The 3693-nt window shown below is 38.6% G+C and overlaps 1 pseudogene across 2 annotated transcripts; it reads right to left on the bottom strand.

Moving 5' to 3' along the window:
• Positions 1–532: 532 nt before the first annotated feature.
• On the bottom strand, positions 533–3471 carry LOC149559437 (L-type lectin-domain containing receptor kinase IX.1 pseudogene; annotated as a pseudogene). Of its 2 annotated transcripts, XR_016365151.1 has the most exons (2): positions 3202–3469; positions 533–2707 (listed from the first exon to the last, which is right to left on the bottom strand). The product of XR_016365151.1 is annotated as an L-type lectin-domain containing receptor kinase IX.1 pseudogene, transcript variant X2 (transcript). The 2 variants fall into 2 exon arrangements; XR_016365150.1 differs by having other exon boundaries at positions 533–3471.
• Between the last annotated feature and the right edge of the window lie 222 nt (positions 3472–3693).

Genomic DNA, 3693 nt, shown 5'->3' with positions numbered 1-3693 from the left:
TACATGAATTACAGATGGAATAAATAGTCGACCCTATTCTATTACCTTTATAATAAGGAAAGTTATCTGTGTAAATAGTTTATAAATGGTTCACTTTATTTTAAGGATGGTGGAATAATAACGAGACTAGTGTCTGTACGATTGTCTTTTGCACATTTCAAAAAGACCCTACTGTAATTAGTTTGCGTAAAGTTTGATTGTGTATTGCATGTATAAACAACAACAACAAAGGTAGTGGTAAACTATCAGGACAAGAAATAAGACTAATGGACTATACTTTTGAAATTAAATATCGGCAAACAATTACCGTGCATATACTATTATGGACATGCTCATAGATCTCAGATATGTGAGTGGAAGCTCTGCTTTGCCTTATTACAAAAAATGATCATTGGTGACAAATCAGACACTCTATTCATACATAATTGCAATCGCTACAGATTGAATATCATGGTTTCTGAACTTAAAAGTGATTTTACTACTTGAAAGAGAAATTATCAAAGCTAATCTAGCTTTCAGCTGTATCTCGTGATCAATGAATAAGCCAACGCATTTGTATTTAACTGAGAAATTTTAATCAAAGCAACAGCCGAATAGTTCAGAGCATGAACTTGGAAAAGCAAATTATGCAGCGGAGCATTTTAATAGAAAACATCTATCCAAATGCCAATTGTTGGCCTTTATAAGGCAGAGCCCATAGATCCCCTTTCACTTAGGTATTTCCATAGAGAAAACTCTAAAGATATAAACAAAGCAATCCAGCCGATCGACGAATTGCAAAGCGAATGATAGACCAAGTTGGGGAATATTATAGAAAACTTACTATTCTTGCTTTTGGAAGTGCAGAACCATAGGAAGTATGCTTGAATTTGAGGAGGAGGAAGGTTGCGTTGTACTGCTTGGAGGACCCACTGCTACAGAAGTGGAAGATGTCGTTGCTTGAGAAGAGGCCGAAGCCAATGGCTGAGAAGGACCAGCTGTAAATGACGAAGCCACAGAAAAGTTTTCTTCTTCAACAGCAGCATATATTGGTACAGGTAATGCCGAAGGAAGTTGAGGAACTTGATCTTCCATCTTCAGCAGTTTCACCACTTGACTCATTTTGGGTCTCTCAGCTGGATCTGGATGAGAGCACCACAATCCTATCGCTACCAACTGTTCCATTTCTGTCTCGTCAAATTCTCCATACAGCCTTACATCTCCAGCCTCCAGAGCTTTGCCTTGACCATAAAGATCCCACACCCACTCCACCAGCCTCATATTATGCTCTTCCAAGCTCACATCTACTGCTCTCCTTCCTGTAGCAATTTCCAAGGCCACAGCTCCGAAACTGTAAACATCTGATTCAGGGCTTGTTCTTCCCGTGATTATGCACTCAGGAGCAAGGTAACCAAAAGTTCCGGCCGCTTTTGTTGTCTGAAATAGACGATTGTTCTCCAGCATGCGTGCCAAACCAAAGTCCCCAAGCTTTGCATTGAAATTGGAATCGAGCATGATATTGCTAGATTTTACATCCCTGTGCACGATACATCGAACCCACTCTTCATGGAGATACAACAGTCCGCAAGCTATCTCCAAAGCTATTCTGTATCTATGACACCACTGCAGAATGGGAGAATCACCTTTGCCGAAAAGGTGTTTATCCAGACTTCCATTAGGCATGTATTCGTACACCAAGAGCAACTGACCTTTCTCATGGCACCATCCTAAGAGTTGAACGAGGTTTCGATGTCTTATTCGACTAACAATGGTCACTTCTGAGATAAATTCTTTTATTCCCTGTCTCGACTTTTCTGAGATGCGTTTCACAGCTACCACTGTATTGGTTTCTTCAAAAACAGCCTTGTACACATCCCCAAATCCTCCTTGGCCCAGCTTTAGAGTTTCACAGAAATTGTTAGTTCCGGCCTTAAGATCTTCTAGCTTATATCGACAAGGCCCTTGATATACAATCATGCCGAGCTCGATCTCATCTTCTTCGCACGGCTCTCTAGTGCTGCTTCCAAATCTCTTTTTCTTCCTCACAATGACTAGCAAACTCCAAGAAACAACAGCCCCGGTTAAACAGAAAAGTGCCACTACAGTTGCCACAATTATTATATTCCTGGTCTTGGCCTTTGTAATGGAGCTTATGGAAGAATTCCTGGCTTTGGTATTGCTATTAAAGCTCCACGACAGGATTGTGTGGGTCTGACTGGTATTTTCACTGGAAGCGGAAATTCCTATTACAAGATTTTCTGGGAGATATTCAGAGACATCAAATATCTGAAATAACTCTTTTTGAGGAAGAGAGCTATTGGAGGCATTTGAGAGAGATACTTCTAAATACTTTTCTGTATCGTTGTACTCTATTCTCGCAGTCCATGAACTACCATTGTATAGCGGTTCATCTAATTTGGTTTCATTGAATCCCTCATCAGGAAGAAAGCCAGCAGCATATGTTTCGACATAGCAGTGAGAGTAAGAGTAACAATCAAATGCAACACCAAATGTGTTGGGCGAGAGATTGGATTCATTTCCCGGAAGACCATCGAATGGATAAGCTGAATGAGCACTTTGGGCCATTTCTTTAGAAGTCATGAAGAAAGCAATTCCACCTTCTCCGTCATCATCATTATGGCTCTTGTTATAATATTTCATAACAAACTTGATGTCCGTCCGGAAACTAGCAAGAGAAGAGAGCTGAATGGTCTTGTTGTAAACAACCCTGCCCATTGTTTTGTTAGTCGATTTATAATGAGCATTTGTACTGTTTGCGAGATAGATTTTATGTTCAGATATTATGGCGTCATTTACGCAGAGAATGTCGCTTGTATTGCATATGTTGGATTCATTAAAGCTGAAGTTCACGTCTGCTGACTGGGCTATAAAAATGGGGATAGACAGAGTATTCATTGCGTAAAGCATGCAAAACACACCAATTATTTGGGGAAACTTAGACGTAGCCATCTATTCAACACTATGTAAGGCGGTGAGCAAAAAGAATAAAATGGGATATCACCTAATCAGATATATGAGAAATGGTGAGTTGAGATAACAATAGGGAAGGAAAAAAAAATTGGGGGTAAAGATGAGGTTGCAACTGAACATGTAGAGACGTTAAAATAATAAGAGAAAAGCTAGATTTAAACGTGCATTGCCCATATACAACGAAATTAATAGAGCTGAAAAACCACTTTCCAGTCAGGCATGGAAACGTACCTACTCTTTGTTTTTAATATGTAATGGAAATTTGTTTCAGCCTTTCTCCTGAGCAAGATATCATTGTTCCTTTGATGTGTGTATAGTGCAGACTTCTGCAGCGCACTTACATTGCCCAGTAAAGCAGCGACGATTTGCGAGTTAGATTAGATATAAATTTTTTAAGAGTGATCGGTCCCTCCCATTTGGTTTTCAGTCACTATTGTCGCCAATGTTAAGATGACATCCTTCCACTAAGTTATGGGATCCTATCGAATCCAAACAACAAAAAATTACAAAGAAGACCTAAAAGGTGTTTAACCAAGTTGTTCGTTGGTGTTGTTTTATTTATTTAAATGATAATGTATTATTCGATAATAAATTTCGGAAACATTATAAATGTGAAGTTATAAAAGAAATTAAACAAATTATTATAACACAATCGTTGATTTATATTTAAATGTAAGATAGATTTAAATTATTGTGGTATATTTTTAGATCAATATGAGAAGA

This window comes from Cupressus sempervirens, chromosome 5 (genome assembly GCF_028749045.1).
Source record: "Cupressus sempervirens isolate cs-2001-9-10 chromosome 5, ASM2874904v1, whole genome shotgun sequence".
NCBI classification, from domain to species: Eukaryota; Viridiplantae; Streptophyta; class Pinopsida; order Cupressales; family Cupressaceae; genus Cupressus; species Cupressus sempervirens.
This window is presented reverse-complemented; position numbering and strand designations above follow the sequence as displayed.